The following is a 27,955-nucleotide window of genomic DNA, read 5'->3' as shown; positions in this document are numbered from 1 at the left end:
GCAGAGGAGTGGATAAATGACCTGGGAGATAAAATAGTGGAAATAACTACCACAGAGCAGAATAAAGAAAAAAGAATAAAAAGAATTGAGGGCAATCTGAGACACCTCTGAGATAACATTAAAAGCAACAACGTTCGAATTATAGGGGTACCAGAAGAAGAAGAGAAAAAGAAAGGGATTGAGAAAGTATTTGAAGAGACTATAGTTGAAAACTTCCCTAATATGGGAAAAGAAAGAGTTAATCAAGTCCAGGAAGCACAGAGAGTCCCATACAGGATAAATCAAAGGAGAAACATGCCAAGACACATATTAATCAAACTATCAAAAAATAAATACAAAGAAAAATATTAAAAGCAGCAAGGGAAAAACAACAAATAACATACAAGGGAATCCCCATAAGGCTAAGAGCTGATCTTTCAGCAGAAACTCTGCAAGCCAGAAGGGTCTGGCAGGACATATTTAAAGTGATGAAAGGGAAGAACCTACAACCAGGATCACTCTACCCAGTAAGGATCTCATTCAGATTTGATGGAGAAATTAGAAACTTTACAGACAAGCAAAAGCTAAGAGAATTCAGCACCACCAAACCAGTTATACAACAAATGCTAAAGGAAATTATCTAGGCAGAAAACACAAGAGAAGGAAAAGAACTACAATAACAGACCCAAAACAATTAAGAAAATGGTAATAGGAACATACATATTGATAATTACCTTAAATGTAAATGGATTAAATGCTCCAACCAAAAGACATAGACTGGCTGAATGGATCCAAAAACACGACTTGTATATATGCTGTCTACAAGAGACCCACTTCAGACTGAGGGACACATACAGACTGAAAGTGAGGGGATAGAAAAAGATATTCCATGCAAATGGAAACCAAAAGAAAGCTGGAGTGGCAATTCTCATATCAGACAAAATAGACTTTAAAATGAAGACTATTACAGGAGACAAAGAAGGACACTACATAATGATCAAGGAATCAATCCAAGAAGAAGATATAAAAATTGTAAATATTTATGCACCCAACATAGGAGCATCTCAATACATAAGGCAAATGCTAACAGCCATAAAAGGGGAAATTGACAGTAACACAATCATAGTAGGGGATTTAGCACCCCACTTTCACCAATGGACAGATCATCCAAATTGAAAATAAATAAGAAAAACAAGCTTTAAATGATACATTAAATAAAATGGACTTAATTGATATTTATAGGACATTCCATCCGAAAACAACAGAATACACTTTCTTCTGAAGTGCTCGTGGAACATTCTCCAGGATAGATCATACCCTGAGTCACAAATCAACCCTTGGTAAATTTACGAAAATTGAAATCATATCAAGTATCTTTTCCGACCACAATGTTATGAGACTAGATATCAGTTACAGGAAAATATATTTTTTTCAGCACACCACCATCCCCACCCCACCGTGGTTTTCACCCCTTGGTGTCCATACGTTTGTTCTCTATATCTGTGTCTCAACTTCTTCCCTGCAAACCTGTTCTTCTGTACCATTTTTCTAGGTTCCACATACATGCGTTAATATACGATATTTGTTTTTCTCTTTCTGACTTACTTCACTCTGTATGACAGTCTCTATGTCCATCCACTTCTCAACAAACGACTCAATTTCATTCTTTATTATGGCTGAGTAATATTGCATTGTATATATGTACCACAACTTCTTTATCCATTCGTCTGTTGATGGGCATTTAGGTTGCTTCCATGACCTGGCTGTTGTAAATAATGCTGCAATGAACATTGGGGTGCATGTGTCTTTTTGAATTATGGTTTTCTCTGGGTATATGCCCAGTACTGGGATTGATGGATCATATGGTAATTCTATTTTTAGTTTTTTAAGGAACCTCCATACTGTTCTCCATAGTGGTTGTATCAATTTACATTCCTACCAACAGTGTAAGAGGGTTCCCTTTTCTCCACACCCTCTCCAGCATTTGTTGTTTGTAGATTTTCTGATGATGCCCATTCTATCTGGTGTGAGGTGATACCTCATTGTAGTTTTGATTTGCATTTCTCTAATAATTATTGATGTTGAGCAGATTTTCATGTGCTTCGTGGCCATCTGTGTGTCTTCTTTGGAGAAATGTCTATTTAGGTCTTCTGCCCAGTTTTGGATTTGGTTGTTTGTTTCTCTAATATTGAGCTGCATGAGCTGTTTATATATTTTGGAGATTAATCCTTTGTCTGTTGATTCATTTGCAAATATATTCTCCCATTCTGAGGGTTGTCTTTTCATCTTGTTTATGGTCTCCTTTGCTGTGCAAAAGCTTTGAAGTTTCATTAGGTCTCGTTTGTTTATTTTTGTTTTTATTTCCATTACTCTAGGAGGTGGATCAAAAAAGATCTTGTTGTGATTTATGTCAAAGAGTGTTCTTCCTATGTTTTCCTCTAAGAGTTTTATAGTGTCCGGTCTTACATTTAGATCTCGGATCCATTTTTGAGTTTATTTTTGTGTATGGTGTTAGGGAGTGTTCTAATTTCATTCTTTTACATGTAGCTGTCCAGTTTTCCCAGCACCACTTATTGAAGAGACTGTCTTTTCTCCTTTGTATATCTTTGCCTCCTTTGTCATAGATTAGTTGAACATAGGTGTGTGGATTATCTCTGGGATTTCTATCTTGTTCCATTGATCTATGTTTCTGTTTTTGTGCTAGTACCATATTGTCTTGATTACTGTAGCTTTGTAGTATAGTCTGATGTCAGGGAGTCTGATTCCTCCAGCTCCGTTTTTTTCCCTCAAGACTTCTTTTGCTATTTGGGGTCTTTTGTGTCTCCATACAAATTTTAAGATGATTCGTTCTAGTTCCATAAAAAATGTCATTGGTAATTTGATAGGGATTGCATTGAATCTGTAGCTTGCTTTGGGTACTATAGTCATTTTCACAATGCTGATTCTTCCATTCCAAGAACATGGTATACCTCTCCATCTGTTGGTATCATCTTTAATTTCTTTCATCAGTGTCTTATAGTTTTCTGCATACAGGTCTTTTGTTTCCCTAGGTAGGTTTATTCCTAGGTATTTTATTCTTTTTGTTGCAATGGTAAATGGGAGTGTTTCCATAATTTCTCTTTCAGATTTTTCATCATTAGTGTATAGGAATGCAAGAGATTTCTGTGCATTAATTTTGTATCCTGCAACTTTACCAAATTCATTGATTAGCTCTAGTAGTTTTCTGGTGACATTTTTAGGATTCTCTATGTATAGTATCATGTCATCTGCAAACAGTGACAGTTTTACTTCTTCTTTTCCAATTTGTATTCCTTTTATTTCTTTTTCTTCTCTGATTGCCATGGCTAGGACTTCCAAAACTATGTTGAATAATAGTGGTGAGAGAGGACATCCTTGTCTCATTCCTGATCTTAGAATAAATGCTTTCAGTTTTTCACCATTGAGAATGATGTTTGTTGTGGGTTTGTCATATATGGCATTTATTATTTTGAGGTAGGTTCCCTCTGTGCCCACTTTCTGGAGACTTTTCATCATAAATGGGTGTTGAATTTTTTCTGCATCTTTTGAGATGATCATATGTTTTTTATTCTTCAATTTGTTAATATGGTGTATCACATTGATTGATTTGCATATATTGAAGAATCTTTGCATCCCTGGGATAAATCCCACTTGATCATGGTGTATGATCCTTTTAATGTGTTGTTGGATTCTGTTTGCTAGTACTTTTTTGAAGATTTTTGCATCTATATTCATCAGTGATATTGTTCTGTAATTTTCTTTTTTGTAGTATCTTTGTCTGGTTTGGGTATCAGGGTGATGGTGCCCTCATAGAATGAGTTTGGGAGTGTTCAACAACCAACAGGGAGGGAAATAGAAGGCATACTCAAAAAAAGAATTCACTGAAGAGAGTCCAATGAAGAGAATACACAGATAGGGTTAAGGAAACCAACAAGAGATGAAGCAGGCAGAATTCACGGCAGTAGGAAGCCAGTGTTTCTCCTCAGCCTGAGGTTGTGAGGGGAGGGTGCAGAGCTTTCAGATCCTCAGTGGGACCTCTAGAATTGGGAGAGGGGCTGCCCAATGAGAGGTGTGATCTCTGCCAAAACCATGGTTTGATAAGGAGGGAGCAAGGAGTAAATAACTTGATCCCTCTTCTTACCCTCTGGTGTCCACAGTGTCACCCATGGGTACTCTCAGCTAGAAGCAGCTAGAACACAGCTGGGATGACCTAGTCCTTAGGGATGAGTCTTTTGGGGGCACAGAAGAAGGAAGAGAAGGGCAACCACTGGATCTAGATGGACACATGGAAGGTAATCAGCAGAGACTTAGATCATTTAAGTCCCTCCACACCTTTACCAATTTTTGTGTCTAAAGGTACATGTTTCCCCCTAAGTATTATTTTAGCCACATTTCATAAATTGTAAAATGAGGTATATTCAGTATTGTTCATTGCTAACTATTTTGTAGATTCTGTTAAGACTTCTTCTTTAACCTGTAAATTATTTAGGTGTGTGTGTCTTTATTCCCAAACATAAGGGGTTTTGGTGGTTAGCTTTTTGGTATTGACCTCTAACTTAATCACATTTTGATCTGAGACTGTGGTCTGTTTGACACTATTTTTCGGAAGTTTTTTGAGTCTTGCTTTCTGGCTTAGTACATAGTGTTCTCTGTGAGCTCGAAAAGATTGTGTATTTTGAAGTGTTTGGTTGTAGTAGTATATACACAGTTGGCCCTCTGTATCTGTAAGTTCTACATCCATGGATTCCATCAACCTTGATCAAAAAATTTGATAAAAGTTCCAGAAAGTTCCAAAAAGAAAAAGTTGAATTTGCCGCACCCCAGAAACTATTTAAATTATATTAGACATTATAAGTAATGTAGGGATGATTTAAAGTATATGGGAAGATGTGCATAGGCTAAATGCAAATACAGTACCATTTTATATAAGGGACTTGAGCATCCATGGATTTGGGTATGCTTGAGGGTCCTGGAACCATTCACCCACCAATACCAAGGGATGACTGTATGCGTATTAGTCCTCATTATATCAAGTGTCTTCTTTATTCATATCTTCTGTGTCCTTGCTTATTTTTGTCTTCTTAGTCTATCAATTACTGAGAGCAGTGTCTTAAAATCTGTCATCATGGTAGCTTTTTTTTTCTATTTCTCTTTTCTTTCTGTCAGTTTTGTTAATACATTTGAAAAACATATTAAAAAGATAGAATTTAGAGTCATTTTTTCTTCCTGGAGAATCCCACTCTTTGTAATATGCGTGACCAGCTTCATCACCTGTTTTACCTTTTGTCTAAAAGTCTGCTTTTTATGTGTTCCTCACTCTGTCGGGAACAGCTTTCTCCTCCTCCTTCCACCTTATCAGTTCCTGCTCACCCTCGAGTCTCTGCTCCTCTGTCACTTCCTCAAGAAAGCTTTCTCCACACCCCCGACTAAGTCAGGCTTCTGTTTATGTGAAGGATTTAACATCTTTGTCTCTTTTCAGGTGTTTTCATGGTCTGTGATTCTGCATTTAAATGACTGATTTCACACTGTGTCCCTCAGTAGACCATAAGTTCTGTGATGGCGGGGACGGTGTCTGCCTTTTTCACTGCTGTGTCTCCAGCACCTGTGACAGTCCTGGAAATTAGTAAGTTCTCACTGAGTATTTGATGAATACATACATACATAGAGAGAAAGCTGATTGTAGAGGTAGTGCGTTCATTTGTTAAGGCTGCGGTAACAAAGTACCACAAACAACAGACATGTATTCCCTCACAGTGTGGAGGCTACAAGTCCAAGGTCACAGGTTGGTTCCTTTGAGGGCTGTGAGGGAGGGTCTGTCCCAGGTCTCCCTCCTCGGCTTGTAGGTGGCCATCTTCTCTGTGTGTCTCATCACCTTTCCTCCATGCAGATTTGTGTCCCAATTTCCCCTTTTCACAAGGACACTGGTCATATGCTCCCCCCACCCTTGTGATTTCATTTCAACCTGATTACCTCTGTAAAGACCCCGTCTCCAAGTAAGGTCACATCCTGAGGTGTTTGGGATTAGGATTCCAACCCATGGCACATGGTTATAGGTTACTTCATTTCCTGGCCACTGGAGTGTGAGGCTGAGAGGGAAGGTGAGTTTGTGATGTATGTGTGTGGGTGGGGGAATGTGTTTTAAAGGAACAGGAGCAGGGGAGAGACCAGTGAGCAAGTGGTAGGTCCGGAACACAAACGCTTCCACCTAAGAGAGGTTTGCTTCTTTCTATATCTGGATATTTACTTTTTGCTCTTGTGGGATAATGTAACACATGGGATTTTGAAATGAAATATAGATCTAGGGAAGACCTCGCATTTTCTTACATAATCTGTGAATAAAAGATTTCACTGTAAAACATGTTTGGGAAACAGTTCCGACACTCTTCATCCTCTTAGAGTTACAAGGCACAGGAACAAGTAAAAGGCCCTGAGAAGTCTTGGGGTGATGTGGCCTGATTACATTTTTTTGCCGGGGGAGGAGGGTTATTTATTTATTTATTTATTATTTGGTTGTGCCAGGTCTTAGTTGTGGCAGGCGGGCTCCTTTAGTTGTGGCTTGAGGGCTCCTCAGTTGCAGATCGCCGGCACCTCAGCTGTGCCATGTGAACTCTTAGTTGCGGCATGCACGTGGGATCTACTTCCCTGACTAGGGATGGAACCCGCATCCCTTGCATTGGGAACGCAGAGTCTTAACCACTGTGCCACCAGGGAAGTCCCATAATTACATTTTTTAATTCAACATTTTTTGAAATTATTTTTACCAAGGAATACCTTAGTTTTTGCCTAAAAATTTACTAACGTACTGTAACATTTGATCCAGATAGGTTTGGGAAATGCTGGCCTGGCTCCATCCTTGGGTGGGAGAGAGATGCTCTCCTTGGTGACTACCTTTCTGCTTTCTTCTCCTTATAATAATAGGACAACTACCTCTCACCTTCTCTTCCCATTTACATTTCATCAGTGCTTAGACCCGTCACATTTAGGTTTTGTACGAATGGCAAATGTCCTGGCTGTGGTTCATAGTTTTGGCTGCTGTCATGAGAAGAGAAGGTGTTTGTATTTATTGGTATAAGTTTGTTTACAAAGAGCTGGGACTTCCCTGGTGGCACAGTGTTTAAGAATCCGCCTTCCAATGCAGGGGACACAGGTTCGAGCCCTGGTCTGGGAAGATACCACATGCCATGGAGCAACTAAGCCCATGCGCCACAACTACTGAGCCTGTGCTCTAGAGCCCACGAGCCACAACTACTGAGCCCACGTGCCACAGCAACTGAAGCCCATGCACCTAGAGCCCGTGAGCCACAACTACTGAGCCTGTGCTCTAGAGCCCGTGTGCCACAACTACTGAGTCCACAAGCCACGACTACTGAGCCCGTGAGCCACAACTACTGAGCCCACGTGCCATGACGACTGAAGCCCGTGTGCCTAGAGCCCATGCTCCGCAACAAGAGAAGCCACTGCAGTGACAAGCCCATGCACCGCAATGAAGAGTAGCACCCACTCGCTGCAACTAGAGAAAGCCCGTGCGCAGCAACGAAGACCCAATGCAGCCGAAAATAGTAAACAAAATAAAAAACAAGGAGCTTTACAGGAAATTTGTAAAGAAACCCTCCTTCATTCCACTGCTCTTAAAGACTCTCTGAGCTCAACACACAGGATCTTTTCTGGGTCTCTAAGCGCCTCAGCCATGATGTGCATAGTAGTCATGTGTCTGTTGCAGGCCTTTCTTCGTTAAAATCACAATTTTAAGAGCGTCACTCCTGAGTGGGAGGTTGATTTGAAAATGACAAATGAGAGAATAAAATTTGGCAGATGTTAATTCCCTTACGGCTACTGTCACAGGTTTTTGTGAGAACTGAGGGCAGACTTACTCTAAAGCCTCTGCTCCTTCCTACGTTCCCCCCACTTAAGCGTAAAGAGGCTAATGGCTCGCAGAAACCCCCAGGCAGGCAGCTTCCTGGAGATGGAAGGTCAACATCTGGGTGCAATTAGGAAGCAAGTGAATCACTGCATATTGACATCAGCCTCTCACCACTTGTGACAGAGCAGCAGTAGTCACCCCCTTTGGCAGTACCCGGACGTGACTCTTGAAATGATCTACAGGATACAAAGAAGGCTGAGGAAAAAATGGAAATTCCCTGGACTTCAGCACAGGAGCTCAGTTTTCCTTTGTTTTAGGTCCAGAAGTACAGTTCTGACCAGGACATGCCTCCAAGCAGATGAGAACAGGTCCACAGCCAATATCCAAGGGGCCAGCTGAGAAGTTGAGGGAAGCTCTGGGGTGAATTTGATCCAGGAAAGAGATGGGACCTTGTGTGAGCAGCCCTAAAGGCTTCTCTTAGGAAGTATTCTCTGGAAACCCCTTGATTTCTGCGATTCTAGGGTCCTTCCACTTAGAAATGAAGCGATAAGAGTAGGAACAGCTGCTGTAGATTGATGGCTTACTATGAGTCAAGCTCGCTGCTAAGTGCTTTACATGTATGACGTCTTTTAAGCTGTTAAATCACCTTATGATGTGGGTTCTCTAATTATCTTTATTTTGTAGATGTTGAAACTGAAGATCAGAAGGTAAAGCCGCCTGTCCACGGTCACACAGAGCTAGAACTCACACCCAGATCTGCCTGACACCCGAGAGCCCCTGCTCTGGACCACCCTGCTGCTGCCTGCCCTCGTTGTGTGCACGCAGCACCCTGTGAAGGGACGCGCCCTTTCCCGTTCATCCCCTGTCTCTGCTGTGATGGTGTGAGGTCCGGCGGGCAGCCGCCAGGTGCGATAAACCCCTGCTGCAGAGGAGGGAACTGAGGCACAGAGAGGCTGAGTGACCTGCTCAGGGTCCCAAGAGTAGGTGACGGGACCAAGGCTGGATTCGCCCCACAGTCCCGTCCGCTGCTCCTGGAAATCTGTTGTTTTCCAGCCTCTGCTGCTTCTCTAGATGAAGGTGTGATGGGGGGAGAGCGAAACTGTCCGAACACAATTAATCAGGAAGAGTACATAGTAAAGCCCTTAGTATGGAAAATCGTTATTTTTGTTGTGTTTAAACCACACCTGGAAACTTGCCATAAACAAAGCCTATAGTTTTAGTCTGAAATACAGCTGTCTCACTGACCTGCTCCTTTAACGCTCTTCGATGTGATAACAGACTTGATGAAGTAAAACTCTACTGTAAGTTGCCTAAACAAAGTCAGTCAGTGTTTCCTTTATGGTCACTCTGGATAACAGAGTGGACACAGGTGGAGAGGGAGAGCAGCGTGCAGTGAGGACGAGAAAGCAGAGAGCTGAGAGCCTCTGACCCGGAGCCATGGAGTGAATGACTGCATTGACAACACTCTTTGTGACTAAACATTAGAGGTTTAAAACACAAAAACAAAACCCTGATCCACTGCAGCCTGGTCCAGGTGCTCGTCTTGCCTTTACCTCTTATTGATACACATTGAATATTTATAGATGAAATGATACACCTGAGATTTCATTCCAAATCATCCAGAGGGTGGGGTAGACGGATGGGTTGGGTAACCAAGATTGGCCACTTGTTGAAACTGTCGACACTGGGGGACGATGGGTGCCTGGGGTTCCTTATAACATCAGCTCTACTTTGTGTGTGTTTAACAAATCCTCCGAGGGGCCACGCACCCGCTCCGCAGGTTCTCAGCACTGGCCGCGCTCTCTCTGAGACCCCCGCTGCAGGTACCCGCACGGCTTGCCTACCGGCTCTCTCCATCTCTCCAGTCAATTGGAAGCGTCTTAGCAAAGCTGGCCCAGGCGGCCCTCCTGTTAACTCACCGGCAGACACCTCCTCTCACTGACAGCCCTTTCCTCTTACAGTGTTCTGCGTTGTCCCCTAAGAATTCCATCTTCTTACATGCTACACTGTTTATCTATTTATTAGATTTACTGTTAATTTTGTCTCCCCCTCACAAAGACAGAAATCTTCTCCTGCTTCTTTTCCCCGGATGTGTCCCAAGGGCCTAGTATCCCAACACTACCAGGGATGTAATAATCTCTGAGTAAGTGTGTACAGAAGGAAAGAAAGACACAAAGATATCTTCTATATTAAAAAAGATATGAAGAGGTGATTTCAGTTTCTGACACACAAACTGGTTCCTTTTTTATTATCTCATCATGCTTAGTTCTATATTGGAATTAATTTATGGGAAAGTGTTTGAATTTCCACCAGTAGGATTGCTAGCAGAGAATGGAGTGGTCACACTCAGGTTCATTACGTCTCTCTCGACTTTGGGTTCTTTTCACTGTCATCCTCTCTTCTCAGGGTTAATGTGATTCTGTTTGTGGGCTGTGATCAAATTTACTCATTCTACTTAGATATAAAATTGATCTTGGTGGTCTGATAAAGTTTGTAAACCAGTATTTTCCTGAGTAAAAGAGCCACTGAGAGTTAACTTAAAAAAAGATAATTCCTAAAGCATTTATCACTTAATTGGGAAAGAATATTTTATGTGAATTAAAGTTCTGTTGAATTTCATTCATTTTTTTTGCTGCATATAAAACAATTTGAAGATAAAACATGTCTTAGACATAGGAATGTTTGAATGTGGAAAGTTACACCATTCTGTAAGATTTTCCAAACAAGCTTAAGTTTGCTAGGAGGAGAGAATGACCATTTGGTAGAAATTGTGAAATACTAAAGGTATGAGTGTGAGTGGATTTGGAAGAGATTTGACTCACTGATCCAGGACCTCTTTGAATAAATCTGTCTTATAGACCAAAACTCTAGAATGTTTGTGATGTAAAAATATATGCTTGATTTGGGGAAGATGGATTTGACAGGCTCTTCCCATTGTTTCTTGGGCATGGGGTACAAGGCCTTGAGGTTTCAGTGCGCTGCAAAAATATAGCCAGTTTACAAGGTAAAGAAATGGAAGTTTGAAATAATCTGAGAATTTTTTTTGTTTTCTGTATAAAAACATGCATGATAATTACTTATTAATATATTTTTAAATAGAAGAAGATTGCCACTAAATTCCCCAAGAAAATAAGACAAGTTATAATTAGATATCATCTTGTCTAGCTTATAAAAAAAGGGGGACAAGGGGTCAAGTTTCTGCCTCTCTTTGGGGAAGTGTTACCATATCTTATCGGTGGAACTTGGCCATGGCCACACCTCTCCTTTCCTCCACCTTCTCTAAGATAAGAGTATGAGGCACTGCTCAGAATTCTGAAATTAAATTGAGTCTCACCATAAAATAACTGAGAAGTTAGTGTGAGTGATATTTATCCTATGGTGTGCTGTATGAATTCAGTAGAAATTTAGAAAAACATCACAGCTTGGTTGATTTCTATTTGTTTGAGTTGTGAACATTTATTTTACTGTTCTTGAAAAGATTCGGTTAGTTAATAGGGCCTGCTAAAAAGAAGAGCTTTCCTGGTTTTGTCAAAGATTTCTAAAGAGCAACTCTAGTGTATAAGCACTAGGATAATGTGGATATATTATAAATGACATATGATTCATAATGTTTTTAATATTTATAGTTAGTTGATTACATCGACCAAGAATTGGAAGTAAGAATGATAAACAACTGTCCTATTTATAGATCTAATACATAGATTTTCTTGGTGGGGGGGAATTGAATATGTGGTACATTACTGAGTAACTTCCACTATTGGTGTCTATTATGTTTAATCTGTATTCTAGTAATTATCTCCAAGGAGACACACTGTGCAACCTCATCATAATTGTAAAGGCAGTCAGCATGAAAGGAAACACGTTATTTTAAAAATTTAATTCAATATGGGAGTCTCATATTTTGAATGAAAACAAAAAAAATTCTTTTTTTTCTTCTGCTTCCCTTTAGGCACCATTCAAGTTGATTTGGCCAAATGTCAGACAAATAGAAATGAAAGTTAAGACTGAAGGTGGGAAGAGCAGGGAAAAATGGATGGAAAACAAAACATTCCAAAGGAGCGTGACCAAGTTTGCATAACCTCGGTATAAATAGGTCATGCATCTGGCAGCTACAAAGTCTCAAAAGGCAACAACAGAAAGGGCTTCAAATGGTCCTTTTTCTCTTTTCTCTGACCCCTGTGGGAGGAGGGGTGAGAGAATGTGTATTTTTTTTTTTAAATATGTCCACGAATTGAACTTTCTTTCTTCCTTCCTTCCTTTCCTTCTTTCCTTCCTTCCTTCCTTCCTTCCTTCCTTCCTTTTGCCAGGTCTTAGTTGCGGCAGGCGGTCTCCTTAGTTGCAGCTCACTAGCTCCTTTAGTTGCAGCACATGTGCTCCTTAGTTGTGGCATGCGAACTTTTAGTTGCAGCATGCATATGGGATCCAGTTCCCAGACCAGGGCTCCAACCCTCATCCCCTGCATTGGGAGGTGGATTCTTAACCAATGCGCCACCAGTGAAGTTCTGAGAATGTGTATCTTAAGGAGAGGAAACAGGGTGTCCCTTCTGTGAGGACACACACTCTAGTGAAAAGGACCAGGATGGAGAGGGAAACTGTTTCCACTCCAGGTTTGGTTACTTTGGCAAACCAGCTCTCTCATACCCTAGATGAGTCACCTCAAAGGGAGACCACTGAAGTTCTTAAACTTCAACTCCATGAAAAGAAGGCTCCTAAAGGAAACCAACGCCCCACCCCAGTTTCTTGGGGGATCTTATTGCAAAGATCCAGGACATTGAAAAGATATTGTCACAAATTAAATACCTTGGGTGCCTTTAGCACTCTAACCTACCTTTTCAGTGTCCTCCCAATTCTCAATGATACGGCTCTGAGGAACTATGGGCCTTTCCCAGTCACCCCTTTTAATTGGTCTGGAGAAACATTTCTCCCTTTTGGGATGAATTACTTCCAGTCCTAACTGACAGCAGAGCCACACTTTGGGTGCTCAACTGCACTACTCTAAAGCAGCCCCTAGAACAGTTCAAATAGTGGGGATCTCTAACGAACCTCAAGATGTTCCTGTCTCTGAACCTATTCCCTTTTGTTTAGGCCACTTAAGAGATATCAACTCTTTTGTCCTTAGTTCTTCTGCCCTGTCCTCTTCTTAGAGAAGTATCATGCCGGAATTTATTTCTCCCAAAAGGGGGAAATAATTCTAGAATTTGTCAGTAGTCATCTAAGTTATCTACCAGGTGAATTAAATGAAATTTTGACATGTTTTATTTGTTTCGTCTCTGATGGTAATAGAACTGATTCTGGAAACACGGATCATTTGTCCCTATTGAATCAACTACCATTTTTCTTATGGCAAAATCTCCAACTAATATTGGCAAAATTCACAGCACATCTCCCATCAAAATTCAAAGAGACCCCTCAACACCTCTTCCCAGAATTAATCAATACCCTGTAAGTAAAGAAGCCCTTCAAGGCATAAAGCCTGTAATAGAAGATTACAGGGCTCAAGGCCTCATTATCCCCTGTACTAGCTCTGTAACACTCCCGTTTGACCGGTGAGAAAATCTAAGGACCAAGGAAGGAGGTTTGTCCAGGACCTCTGAGCAATAAACATTGTTATCCTAGACCCTCTTGTTCCAAACCCTCATGCATTACTAACATCCATTCCCACCAGACGTAATTGATTTACCCAGTCCTTTCTTTAGTATCCCAACTGAAGGAGCTTGCCAATACCTTTCTGCCTTCACTTTGGAAGAAAAGCGATTTATCTGGGTGGTAATGCCTCAGGGCTATATTAAGAGTCTTTATTTCTCAAAAACCCTGAAGGCTGATCTGGATAACGTAAAGTTCCCTACAGGTTCTACTTTCTTGCAATATGTGGATGATTTGTTTCTTTGCTCTCCTTCTCAAGCCTTCTCATAGAAAGCTACCGTGTACTTGCTAAAGCTTTTAGCCTTAAAGGGACATAAGGTTGTCAATGAAAAACTGCAGTTGGCCCCAACTCAGGTTTGATATTTAGAGCATCTGATGTCAGAACAAAGACTAAACCTAGATCCAGATAGACTTCATGGTGTCCTAAATTTTCCAAAACCCACAACTAAGCACCAACTGTGTGGTTTTCTTGGGCTAGTTAGTAACTGCTGAAATTTGATTCCAAAATTCCCACTTATGGCCACACCTCTATGAGTTTTACTCCACAACCCCAGCCCAATTTTATAAGAAGAACCAAATGACTTAGCTTTCAAGGACTTAAAGGAGAGTTTGATGAAACTATCCGCCCTTCGGCATCCCAATTGTTAGATTTCCTTTTCCTTTTTGTATGTAAAAAGGAAGTGATTTGCCCTTGGGGTACTCACCCAAAAACACAAGAGACCATCATGGACCTATATGACAGCCAACAACTGGACCCTGTGGCACAGAGATACTCCCCCTGCCTTAGAGCCATTGTAGCCACTGCCCTTTTGGTTAAGGCCACCAAGAAACTTTTTGTGGGATACCTATTAACCACTTTCGTACCTCATGCAGTAGAATCGCTCCCGAGCTCTCATCACACTCAACATTTCTCAGCCAGCCACCTCACCTCCTGTGAAATCCTTTTGTTAACTGTCCCTCACATAATTCTTTTACATTGTAATAACCTTAGCCCAACTACTCTTCTCTGCATCACCAACGAAGTCCTGCGTGACTGTTTATTGCTGATGGGCCACCTCCTGTCTCCTGGTAATGATCTGCAGGAAATTCCACTGGGTAAGGTGACTTCTCATGGTTCACTCCTGGTTCTTATTTAAAAGGTGACAATGGCAAGTATTGTGCTGGATATGCTATTACAACTCCTTTTGATGCTGTTGAGGCAGCATCTTTACCTATGGCTACTTCGGCCCACTAGGCTAAATTATATGCTCTTACATAGGTCTGTACTTTAGCCAAGGACAAAACTGCCGATATTTATATGGATAGCAGATTTACTTTCGGAGCAGCTCGTGATTTTGGAATGTTGTGGAAACATGGCTTTCTAACTTCCAGTGGAAATAAAATTAAAAATTGTCTCTAAGTTCAGGAATTATTGAATGCAATACTTTTACCTGCCACTTTAGCTGTTAATATTCCAGGGCACTCTAAACCTGACTCTCTGGAAGCTAAGGAAAGTCATCTTGCTGATATTTTCACAAGGAATTATACCTTTAAAGAGACCAACAGCAGTGAAGACTCTGTCATGGTCCAAAGGGATATTTCCCCAAATGGTAATTTAGAAAGACTGCCTAGGGAGGCCCAAAAATTGGCCTCAGAAAAGAAAAAAAGATTGGAAATTCAACAATCGTTGGTTTGATAAAAAGAGAAAGCTCTAGTCTAAACCACATAACAACCTATTCCTGTTGGAGACTCTGAAATTCCCACTCTTCTCCTCACCACTGTACGTGTACTAAACGATTTTCTACTGAAAAGCAATGATAGCATTCACGAATCTCTATTGGTGGGGAAATATTAACAAGGTCGCAGGAAGTCCCTCACTTTTCCCACTTGTCCAAAACACAACCCAGGGAAGCCTGTTCACTCTGCTCCTGGACACTTTAAACTGCCTAATAGACTATTCAAGGTCTAGAAATGAATTCCATACACCTTCCTCTGTCTAATGGATAAAAATATGTTTTAGTCATGATCTGTATGTTTTCACATTTCCTTATAGACAGGCCACTGCCTCTTCTGAGGCTAAAGTCCTTCTGGAAAAGACTATCCCTACCTACCTGAGGAACTCCTCTCGAACTCCATAGTGATCAAGGAATCCATTTTACTGGCCAGGTGCTTTAATAAGTCTGTGCTGTTGACCAGTTTTACAACACTTTCACTGTGCTTACCACTAGCAGCATTAAGACTCAAAATTTGTAGAGGTCACCCAAATACCTTGGCCAAAAGCATTGCTATTGGTCTTTCTTTTTTTAATTAATTAATTAATTTTTAAAATAAATTTATTTTATCTATTTATTTTTGGCTGCGTTGGGTCTTTGTTGCTGCGTGCGGGTTACTCTTCGCTGCGGTGCGTGGGCTTCTCATTGTGGTGGCTTCTCTTGTTGTGGAGCATGGGCTCTAGGCACACGGGCTTCAGTCATTGTGGCATGGGTAGTTGTGGCTCGCGGGCTCTAGAGCACAGGCTCAGCAGTTGTGGTGCACGGGCTTTGTTGCTCCACAGCATGTGGGATCTTCCCGGACCAGGGCTCGAACCCATGTCCCTTGCATTGGCAGGCAGATTCTTAGCCACTGCACCACCAGGGAAGTCCCTGTTGGTTCTTCTAGAGTTCAGATCCACCCCTTTTGGAACTCACAAATTCTCACCCTTGAGATGTCCAATGCACTTGACTCCTGCTTCTTTTGACACCAGTTGATAAAAGGAGAGATACTCCACTATTGCAGACACCTAATTCCTTCTACTAAAATTGCCATGTTTTGGTAGAGCAATCGTCTCACAGCTCATCCTCAGAGACAACAAAGACCTTACGCATCACACCACGGAAACTGGAGACTTTGTCTATTGAAAAAGACACTTCCAGAAGTGTTCCCTCCAACCTCACTGCAAAGGCCCTTATCAAGTACTGTTAACCAATTCTTGCGCCACCAAACTCCAAGGAATAGGCTCTTGGATTCACATGACAGACCTGAAGAAAGCATGAACCCTCACCGGACGTGCACCCTCATCTGTTACTTCCTCTGTTGTGGCATCCATAGCTTTTGCTATTCTCCTGGGCTGCCCCCCAACTCCAGCTGGCTGCCCGCCCTTTTGCTATGTCCTCCAGGGATTTTCTCTCTGCCTTGCAGTATGACTCCTGCTTTCCTTCCACCAGCTCTTAGATATGTCTCCTACAGCACAGCTGGTAGACACAGTTCCTTCCTTTATAATACAGTCTTCCCCTTCCCAGAGCATGTAGAGATGGAAGCAGGGGACACGAGAGGCTGAGGTGAGACTGGGCCAGCAAGGGAGCAGGCTGCATAGGGTGTTGGTCAGGTTGGGCAAGCACAGTCCAAGTCTGTACCAGAAATGAGTCCTCTTCTCCCCCTGACCCCACAAGATTTATGCCTTGCATCTCAGACTGGCCACTTCATATGGCAATTTTCCCTTCCTCCCTTCCTTCCTTCCTTCCTTCCTTCCTTCTTTTTTTCCTCCCTTCAATATATTCTAAGCACTTACGTGCCAGGCATTATGCAAAACCTTTCACGGATAAATAAAAGCCCCGTTACAATAAACGGTCCCCAATCTAAACATATCTGCATCCGAGTAATAATAGCATTCATGTTCTTTTCCACAAGATTTCTGCGTCATCCAGAGCTCTAAACTCACTCTAAATTTTAGTAAGAGGAAGTCTCTTATTCTCTCAAACAGCAGAAATAATAAGTCTCTTATTCTCTTTTGCAATCCCAACAGGACTTGAAAGCAAGAACACCAATCCTTCAAACTGAGGGTCGTGTCTCAGCAAATCTTTCAGTATATCTGAAACACATAGAACCTTTTATTTCAGTGACCCAGCCAGTCTGGTCAGTGCCCACAAAAGACCTCTAGGGGGCAGTATGGCTCAATGCTGCAACCCTCATGGATGTTAAACATTCAAAACCTCAGGATGATTTTTATGGATTGGTTTCTCTCTATCTGGCTAATGAACCGTTTCTAGGGAAAAGGTCACTAGAGGAGAAAGCAAGTGGTGTCATTTTATCATTTCCTCTTTGTCCTGCTTTTCTGGTAGATGCTAAATGGAAAGACAGACTTCAGGACACAGAGTTCTACTTAGTTTGGGGAGTAGAAGGAGAGGAGTTAGGACTAATGGCAGAGGGCGTTGACTTCAGAGGAGACTTGTATCTCGTTGTCAAGTCCCCTTGGGGAAGCAGGAGAAAGAAGGATCAGGATTCCTGGTGTGGGTTGAGAGGACGGCTGGGCTCCTTCTCGTAGATTTCAGAGTGGGTTTAAAGCGTCGCCTGACTCCGAAAGGTTCTCAGGTGTCCGAGTATTTGCTGGGAGGCATCTGTGAGTCTACCCTGAGGAAAGGGGACCAGTTAGCAGAACCAGGCTAGGCTCGCTGCTGAGACCCAGCGCAGAAAGATCTAACCCCTTGTGATGATCTCCGTGGAAACTCAAACACTGTGGGGCATCGTTGGACCGTTATTACAATATGGGTATTGTAGATCACAAAATTTTGGTTGATATTGTATTATTTGAGTAATCTTAGAAGTTTTTGGGAATAAAGTATGGGCAATTTAGAGATAATGTGACGCCTCATAATTCAAGGATTTTCACACAGTCTCTTTAACTAAAGGTTATATTGGCATTTAGTGAATGATATTTTTAAAAATATAAGAATAGGAATCGTGAAAGAGTTTTTTAGACAAACTGACACATTTGGTATACGTGTTGGTGTGATATATGTATACACACACACACACACATATGCCTCCATAATGTATTCTAGTATAATCTGAAAGCCGGTGAAATTAATTAATTCTCAGGTATTTAGAACAAAAGGTCTGAAATTTGACAGTGTTTGGAGTTAAAAGCAGTGAAAGGGCTAGCAGTCCTCCAGGTAACAGGAGTAGAAACCATGTCCTCAAGTATGTCGTATTGTCAAGAAACATCAATTACTAAAAACTTGAAAACGGTTGGCAAAATTACTTTGCCTGTGTGGTAAAGGTCCCTTTATCTCAGGAGGGCGTTGCTGGTTTGAGTGACCACTAAGCTCCGTGGTCTCGGGTCCCTGGGCCTCTCATCTCGGCTCCTGGTGGACCTGAGGAACTGTTGTTCCGTGTGAGGATTTGCTCAGTGACGGAGCCAAAGGCAGGTTTAGGATGAAGCTAATGAAACTCAAGTTCCAGCATCCACAGCCCCTCCCCCAAGCCCCTGTGAGAGCTGGGAGCTGCTGGGGGGTTAAGGTGTTCCAGGTGGGATGGAAATCCAGGCCACAAACCAGGAAGCAGTTTTGTGTAAGGAATCCTGGTAGTTGCCTAAAGAGATTTCAGGAAGAAAGCACCTAAATTTCTCAGTCTTTTATAATTTATTGGGATTTAAAAAAAAAAAAAAATCTCATTCTAGAAAATTCACTTCTGTGCATTTTGTGTTTGTAATTTGTATTCCTTTTCATAAAGCTGGCCTCTAAAAATGTATAAACCTGAGGCTGACGAACCTGGATTGATCCCTGACTGTAACAAGTAGATGCAAACTTGTGCAGAAGCTCAAACACTGTGCAAATGTTTTCTTGCTCATGTAATACTACAGGCCAGCTGAAGAGGTTGGGGGGCAGCCTTTCTCCTGGCGTCACTCAGGGACCCAGGGTGATGGATATTCTGCATCCACAGTATGGCTTCCAAGGGAGCAGTGGGGTCATCAACGTTCCAGGCAGTCGGAGGAGAAGAAACACGCAGAGTGGCGGCTTCTGTGGGCCAGACTGGGGAGTGATGCCCTTCACTTTTGTTCACAGTCCATTGGGTCAGTCAGGTGCCCTAAGGAAATTTAAGTGAGACAGGGACATGTCATCCAGTGCGGTGCTCAGGAAGGAGAGGGGTACGTCTCTGCAACAAGCACATTCACTTAATGCTGTTTATGGTCTGTGTACGTAGTTTGTACAGATGTCCTGTTTTATACACAACCATTTTGCTGAAACATGAAAAAGTCTTCTAAAAAAGATATGGCATGAGATTTAAAATCTTATTCTAGCACTGTATTTACCTAGCCATTATTTAGTAAACACACGTAAGTGTAACACTGACCTACACTCTAAGGTGGACTAGTAATTAGAGTCTCCCAAACAGGAGCTGTGCGTTCCAGGCTTCAGAACCTAAAGAGGTTGTCCACGTTGTGTCACCAGGAACAGGGAGATTCTGGCCTCCTAGCTTCCTTCAGGCACTGAGGTTAGGTGCACACCCAGAACAATGGCAGCACGGTGGTTACTTAGTCACCCATGTACCACTGAACAAGCAGACACCCTATGAAATAGAAATTAATTGTGTGGTTCCTCTTAAATGTTTTGCCTTAGGATGGATGTGCAAATATAAGGATAGATGGTGTGTATGATGAAATCATCTCAAATGGAATGGGCGTTTAGAACACACAGAAAATCCACTGATTAGCAAAGAAAGGGATTTTCAAAGCGAATGTTGAAGTTTCTAAAATAACTGTAATGCTTAGCATATAGAATTTTTTGAAAATCAAATTAAATGAAATAATGTAGGTAGATGACCGCTAATTACAAAGCACTATAGAAATGCAAGGAATTCTTATTGGTGTTTTTAAGTACTGTTCTCATTTTTTTGTTGTTGAGTCATAGTTGATTTACAGTGTTGTGTTAGCTTCAGGTGTACAGCACAGTGATTCAGTCACACATTTATATATATATGTGTGTGTGTGTGTGTGTGTGTGTGTGTGTGTGTGTGTGTGTGTGTGTATTCTTTTCAAATTATTTTCCATTATAGGTTATTACAAGATAATGTGTAGAGTTCTCTGTGCTATAAGTAGGTCCTTGTTGATTATCTATTTTATATATAGTAGTGTGTATATGTTCCTCCCAAACTCCTAATTTATCTCTCTCCCTCCACCTAAAATTTTCTTTATAATCTCCTCCTAACCTAAACAGTACATGGTGGATGTCCAAAAATGGATTTATCTGAAAATACTTTTATAACTTGGATTTTTTTTTGCAGCAATAGCCTCTATAAGTTATAACTGTCGATGGAAAATATGATTTGATATGTGTTGCTTTACATGTGACTTTCCATAAAGGGAACCAATGCTTAGAGCAGAGCAAACTGACTGAAAGCTATATTTACTCTTGAGGTATAAAGTACTTCTTGTACCTCAAGCCTTTTTTTCTTTCCCCTTTAAAACTTCTCATCAAAATCAGAGAATCAGTTTTATAAATTAGTCTGGTTCCTATTTTCACTGTTGCAAATTTTCTACTAGATAAAAGTAAGTAATCCTTAAATGTTTTTATTACCACAACCTGGAAGAATGCTCAAAAATCATAAAAGATGGGCAATAACATGAAATTTTAAACAATAAATCATCAGATAGTCAAAGCAGCCAATGTAAGAAACAGCTTAATAATTACAAAGTCATTACTAACAATTATATGTAAATAGAAGCTAATAATATGCTGCATTAAGAGAGTTTGGTTGTATATTTCAATCACTGGTTATTGGTTTGGTTAAGGTGATAATATATGATCAGTGTAATTTATAGCTGATTAACAACCACTGACCCTTTTCCTTTCTAGCTGATTTTATCTAAAGCTTCAGTTTCTCATGTATAAAATACAAACAGTAACTCAGAGGCAGTTGTTACTTTTTTTTTTAGTGTTCAGAAAATTTATTAAGTAAACTACCTAATGGATTTTTTTAAGTGATCAGATATATTAGGAAGTTCTGTGCATTATGCTAATCTTACCCTGAAAATTCCAGATTTATTTTTAAGACGCTTCTATATATTTAAAAGTTTATTTACAGTATAGTTCAGAAACTACTGCGTCATTTATATGAAAGTAAATAGGGATTTAAGGAAGTATTTTTAGTAAAATAAAAAGTAAGTGACACAGAAGACTGTAAAAACAAAATCTCTCTGAGGCCAAGGAGGTGGTGGGAAAGTCATGAAATAGCAAAAGTCACTAGATAGCAAGAGGTGTATTAAGGGACAAACTGTGTAGTGCAGGCAAAACTGCTACAGGAATAGCGAGAGGCCGGCGTGGGGTGGGGTGGGAAGGCAGGCACCTGCGATGGAGTCGGTTCCTGCTGGCGTCGACACGCCAGCATAGAGAGCAGGGGCTGGGAAAGATTTCACATTAAGGCTCAAAAAAGCAAAAGAAAAGTTCAAAAATAGGAATTATTCATTATTTTTAAGAGGAAGAGAAAGATTCCTCTACTGTGAAGCAATGAGAAATGTGTGGTATGTGAACCGAGCCACACTTGCGTGCCGGACAGAGCAAAAATTCCTCATTCCTTAAAAATATGAAGCTGGACTTCTGCTTCTAGAGGGATGAAGTAAACATGTGTTTCCTGAGTCCTCCCATTAAGTAAAACTAGAAGCCTGTACCTTTATCTGTAAGGCAAACATAAGCAGACTCTGAAAAGTGGAGAGAAGAGACCGCCCAGCCAAGAACCTAAGGACCAGGAAAGAACACGGCCATGAGTGGCTTGGACTTTCTTTTTGCCTCATTATCCCAGAGTTCGGGCTGAAGAAACCAGCCCCAGAAACACCAACAGACAGATAAATACCTAGATAAATCTCCAACAGAAGCGTGCGGTCTCCAGCCAGAGGACCACGAGAGCAGAAGCTTGAAGGACAGAAAGCTTTTAGATGGCAACAGGTCTGCTCAAGCCACTCGCATACAGGAGGGCTGTGACTCTGCCCCCTCCACACCCCCAGAGGCCAAGTGGGGGTCCACCCCAGCCAGCCTGTGACAAAGCACCCATCGCCCTTCCAGGGTGACGTCACAGAGAGCTGGGAGGGGACCTGGGCCTGTGACCTCACTGGGCAGTGAGGGGCCCCCTTGGTGTTGGCAGTCAGTGGGATTGGCGGGGCTGTTAGCAGAGACCACATAAGGAAAGTAACAAAGCCTTCTTGTCAGTCCCGGTGGGGATTGCCCTGGAAGCCTAACGAGTGCGGAGGTGGCCCTCAGCTTGAGAGTGCACGGGGGCCAAGAGGAAAACCTAGACCCCAGGCCATTTATCCCAGAGAAACGAAGATGTAGAGTCACCCCAAAACCTTTACGCAAATATTTACAGCAGCTTTATTTGAAGCAGCTAATACCTGAAAACAACCCAGACATCTTTCAACAGGTGAGTGGCTAAACAAACTGGTACATCCATACGTTAGAATATTACTCTGCAAAAAAGCAAAAGAACTGTTGATACACAGAGCAACCTGGATGGATCTCCAGAGCTTTATTCCGAGTGAAAAATAGCCAATCCCAGAAGGTTATAGCCTGTAATTCCATTTAAATATCACTCCTGAGATGACAAAACTCCATACACGGAGAACAAATTAGTGGCTATCAGGTGTTAAGGAGAGTGTGGAGGTACAAGGAGAATGTATTTGGCTACTAAGGGCAACGTGAGAGATGCTCCTGGCCAGCATGTTCATTAGATCAACACCAACTTGCTGTCGGTGACATCACTTTGTTTGTGTTTCTGCATCACTATAGCTTCCTGCTGGGGACCTTGGATAAAGGTCACATGGGATCTCTCTGATTATTTCTTACAGTTCCATGTGAGTCTACAATTATTTCAGACTTAACCTGATTTTAAAGATGTGTGGGATTAACAGAGGCAAACTGTTATATACTAGACGGATAAAAAACGAGCACCTACTGTAAAGCAGAGGGAACTATATCCTGTGATATCCTGTGATAACCCATCCTGTGATAAAACATCATGGAAAAGAATATGAAAAAGAATGTATATACAGGTATAACTGAGTCACTTTGCTGTACAGAAGAAATTAACACAATGCTATAAATCAACTATACTTCAATAAAACCTTTAAAAATAATAAAAAATGTGGAATGAATTAGGTGGTTTTTCTGCTTTTCAAAAAGACCAAAATTAACTTATCGACCATTAGTCCCCTTTGAGGAAAACCAGCTCATCATACATATTTCAGTATTGATTCCCTCACCATCATAGTATTTCATAAGAATAGTTGACTGGTGTTAGTGGTATAGGGTTGTAGCTACTACATCCCAAGATACTGCTGTCCTTTACCAAAAAGAGCTCAATCTCCGTAAGATATGGTCTCCTGCTCTGTGGTATGCAAAACCCAGGGGAATGGGAACACCAATCAAAACACACAGAGCCTATTTAGCTCTAGGTCCTTTTATTAACTGCAGCAAGAGCAGAAACGGGGTAGTCATTAGAATTTTACCGTAAAGTTATTCTTTTTAACCACCAGCAAGTATATATGAAGTATCTGTATGTCAAATGCCTCAAATGTACTTTAAACATTACAGTCTTGATCTAATCTTAAAGTGTGCCAAGATGGTTAATATTTGGTAATTATCTGTGAATTAAAGGAAGAGATAAGGGAAGATGTGAGAAAGGTTTGTGATATTTCAGATGCATAGTATATTTCTGGTGTACGTGTATAATTTATACTTGAAAGACAAATTGCTTTGCTATTTGCCTGTATTTGCAACATTCATTATAGTATTAGACATGTGAGTAGTGGACCCAAAGGATTGGCAGAGATGATGGCTTAATAACACCAGGTTACATATGTGTTTACTTGATCATAACAGCTACACATGAGAACAACACAGTTTTCAATTTCACTTAATGGCACTGAGTGGAACACGTAGTATCAAATGTAGGAGATGTGTCGTTTCACCTCTGATGTTCAGAAGTCTTCAAGGAGACCAAGCAGAGGATAGAGAAACAAATTAAAATAAAATAAAGTACCCTTAGCCCTGGTAACTTAAGAAAAACACTATCAAACTGTGGCATGTTACCTTCTCCAAGCACTTTTCAAGTGCAAATATTTTTGCTTTTCTTTTTAAATATATTTTTTATAAATTTATTTATTTATTTATTTATTTATTTTAGGCTGTGTTGGGTCTTCGTTGCCGCACATGGACTCTCTCTAGTTGCGGCGAGCGGGGGCTGCTCTTTGTTGCAGTGCATGGGCTTCTCATTACAGTGGCTTCTCTTGTTTCAGAGCTCAGGCTTTAGGTGCGTGGGCTTCAGTAGTTGTGGCACACGGACTTAATTGCTCCGAGGCATGTGAGATGTTCCTGGACCAGGGCTCGAACCCGTGTCTCCTGCATTGGCAGGCGGATTCTTAACCACTGTGCCACCAGGGAAGTCCCTTTTTGCTTTATTTTAAAAATCGATTTATGACTACACGTTTTGTATAGTGTTGTATTTTTTGTATATAACATTTTGTGACAGATCCAATTCCACCTTCTTTGCCCATCTTCACGTTAGTTCTGTGCAGAGGAGCTGACTCTGGGGCCCAGTTCTGCTTATTGAGATGTCAGGAGAGGTTATTGTAGGCAGCAAGGAAGATACATTTATTCTGTGCGAAGAGTCAAGCACACAAGGAGAAAATCTTTTGCCACCAAAGTTTACTGCTTTGCCCCCTGCCTTGGCATTTGGTTTTGACTCCTGCCGTAGAAGCCAAATTGTGATCATGAGGTGATAAGTCAAAAAATGAACTGTCAGCAGGGTGTACGTAACGGAGCAGAAAAATGGAGAGCTTGGGTTTTGGATGTATTTGCTGAGCAGCTGAACCAAAGCCAGCCAGCAGCCCCCTACCTGGGACAACTAGTTAGATGGGAAAAACAAACCACAATCTGTGGAAGTCACTAGTAACTCGGTATCTGTTACCTGGTACTTGAAGCAAGTGTGGCCCCGAGTGTGATGCATGATACACACTACTGGTTAATCCTCACATAGGTAAGTATAAATGCTATGGAATATTTCACAGCAGATTCACCACAGGTGTTTTTTTTCTTTTTGTTTTTTTTTTTTTTGTAAATTATTGTTCTGGTTTATCTGCTTTTAACAGACTGGAGGTCTTTACCTTTTATAGAGAGCAGGGAACACCTCTGTGCATACCAGTTTCCTGGCCTTATATCTTTAGGTAACTTCACTGAAGTGAATTTACTAGTTCAAGAGATAGGATAAACTGTAAGCCTTTCCATACATTTAAGGTAGTTAAGTTAGATAATTTTATTCACATGTTACTGAAGAAAGAATGAACACTTTCAGGGATATTAAATGATTTGCCTAAATCCACAAAGAAAACCCAGGACTTAAAACCAAGCTTTCAGGTTCTGATTATTTAATCTTTCAAATATCCTGCAGTCCTCCACAGTGAGATCTAGGGAATAGCACACAGAAACACTCAACTATAGAAGATATCAACTATGAAATGCTTTTGGGACTCTCCACTGTCCTTTTCTGTAACTGCGTCTCCCTTTTGCTTGTCTCTCGGCCTCCATCTGTCAAGCATTTTCTGCTCAGGCCTCCAGGGGGTCCAACCAGGACCTCTCTGCTCAGGGTCATCTGATAAATTGCATCTCTTTGAGAGTATTAATCTTCTGGAGTAGTTCTCAAAGTTTGACCACAGAACTCTAGGACCACAGGTCCCTGAGATCATTTTAAGGGACCCATGAGGTCAAAACTATTCCTATGGTTCATTTGCCTTTTCCACTACGTTTTATCTACAGCGATGGTATAAAAGCAATGAGAGATAAACTGCTGACATCTTAGCGTAAAACAAAGCATTGACACCAAAATATACTTGTACTCACTGTACATTTTATTGTCACAAATTAACTATATTTTTTAAAGTTCACTTTCATTTGAGTGTTCTTTTTTTAATTAATTAATTAATTAATTTTAATTTTTGGCTGCGTTGGGTCTTCGTTGCTGCATGCGGGCTTTCTCTAGTTGTGGCGAGCGGGGGTTACTCTTCATTGCAGTCCGTCCTCTTCTCATTGTGGTGGCTTCTCTTGTTGCAGAGCACAGAGCACTGGCTTCAGTAGTTGTGGCACGGGGGCTCAGTAGTTGTGGCTTGTAAGCTCTAGAGCACAGGCTCAGTAGCTGTGGCGCACGGGCTTAGTTGCTCCGAGGCATGTGAGATCTTCCGGGGCCAGGGCTCGAACCCGTGTCCCTTGCGTTGGCATATACGGATTCTTAACCACTGCGCCACCAGGGAAGCCCCCATTTGAGTGTTCTTGATGAAGCAATAAACATTTATTTTATTAAATTCCGGTCCTTGAGGGCAAGTCTTTTTAACATTCTGTGTGACAAAATGGGAAGGTCCCATAAACAACCTCTGCTTGCATTCCAAAGTAGAATGGTTGTCTTTAGAAAAAGCTCTTTGAGATTAAGTTGTAAGCTGAACTAGCTGATTCTTTATTATAAACACATTTTTACTTGAAAGAATAACCGACAAACTATGGTTATTCACACTTGGGCACTTTACAGATATTTCTGTGAAAATGAGCAGAGTGAACCAAACAGTATTGTTGTCAATGATACAATTCAAGATTTTAAGCAAAAATTAGAGTTTTAGAAAACTCGGCACCTGAGAGCTTGGTACCCTCTTAATTATTAAGGACTTTCCTGATGAGATTGATGGTGATGTTAGTGAATATGGTGTTCTGATATTGTATATTGAATTTGGAAGATCTTTATAATTTAGCAAACCAATATTTTTCAAATGATCAGTATGTAGTGTTACGAAATAAAGCACAGGAGAAGACCTGTTCAAATTGCAAGGTAGAACGATGGATTTTGATGTATCAAAACACAAAAAGTTATTAATGTGACTGACTCCATATTGCACTAGCCTGTAAAAAAATACGAGTTGTTAAGTTTTGGTGTAGTATCAAAAAAAAGATCCACAATTATCTTTCCAACTATGTCTGGGGGAGGTCAAATTGTCGTCAAATGCTTCAACCAAAGCAGCACATTAAAATGGATGGAACACAGAAGTAAATACAAGAACTTAGCTGTAATCGATCCAGCCAGACATTGAAGACATTTATGAAATATAAAACAATGCCACCCTTCTCAACAATTTTTTGTTTGGAAAAATATGCTTTTCATAAAACATGTTATTTCTTAACATCTAACAGGTTTTTTATTATTTAAAACACATTAAGAAATATTTTTTTAATTACCTCATTTTAAATTTCTAACATTGTATCTATGTATATATCCTACAAAAACAAATGTCTTTGGGGTCCTCAAAAAATTTTAGGAGTATAAAATATTCCTGGGATCAAAAAACTTTAAAAAGTTGGTCTAGCATACTTGCTTTCCAGGTAGCACTTGTGTTTTTACTACCTCCCTTACTTTTAAAAAAAATCCAAAGTAGAGAACTTCAGCCGTCTTTCAAATGTCATGACTGCGAACATGAGGGAAGTAACTTTTATTAAAGAAAAGTTTAAAGGCTCGCTGAAGTGTCTTCTTCTGCAGAAGCATAAAGTGATTCTTCGGGTCAGGAACACCCACAACCCCCTTTTTGAACTAAACCTCAGGTGGCTAAAGGATCTGACAGGATTGGCCTGTTCCTCTTAGAATTTCCCAAAAAGAGGTGATAGAAAAGCTACAGATGGACTTATATCTATAAATAGA

The sequence above is a fragment of the Pseudorca crassidens genome, chromosome 4 (assembly GCF_039906515.1).
Source record: "Pseudorca crassidens isolate mPseCra1 chromosome 4, mPseCra1.hap1, whole genome shotgun sequence".
Lineage (NCBI taxonomy): Eukaryota > Metazoa > Chordata > Mammalia > Artiodactyla > Delphinidae > Pseudorca > Pseudorca crassidens.
The sequence above is the reverse complement of the archived record's forward strand: the minus strand, read 5'-3'. Positions refer to the sequence as shown.